Source organism: Salvelinus sp. IW2-2015, unplaced genomic scaffold (assembly GCF_002910315.2).
Source record: "Salvelinus sp. IW2-2015 unplaced genomic scaffold, ASM291031v2 Un_scaffold2738, whole genome shotgun sequence".
Lineage (NCBI taxonomy): Eukaryota > Metazoa > Chordata > Actinopteri > Salmoniformes > Salmonidae > Salvelinus > Salvelinus sp. IW2-2015.
In genome coordinates, this window is record NW_019944042.1 from 13,245 (window position 1) to 13,885 (window position 641).

Sequence of the window (641 nt, forward strand, 5' to 3'; positions counted from 1 at the left end):
GTAGGAGTGGACACGTTGTCATTGTGAGGACCCGTGGACACACTTGTCATTGTAGGAGTGGACACCGTTGGCAATTTAGGAAGTGCGACACGTTCTGTCATTGTAGGAGTGCCACACTCGGACCCACGTTTCACTGTAGGAGTGGACACGTCTGTCATTGTAAGGATGACCGGCTCAGCCATTATGAACTGTTGTCATTTAGGAGTGGACACGTTTCATATGCTAGAGTGGACACGTTCGTCATTGTAGGCAGCTGCGACATGTTGTCATATGTAGGATGTGGCGACACGTGTCATTGTAGCGAGCGGACACGTTGATCATTGTAGGACCGCTGCCGCACACGTTGTTCATTGTAGGACGCTACACGTTGTCAATTGTCAGGAGTGGACACGTAACTGCTCATCTGTAGCGACACGAGCGACACGTGTCATTGTAGGACTAGGAACACGTCGTGCGGATGTGTGAGGAATAAGTGGACCACAGTCGTCATCCGGACATGCTAAGGAAGCTAGGACCACGTCGCATATGTAGCGACGTGGACAGTTGTCGCGAAGACAGATTGTGGAGGTGCGAATCGTGTGGACACGTTGTCATTGCTAGGATGTTTAGACACGTCCGTCATCTGTAGGAGTGGACACATC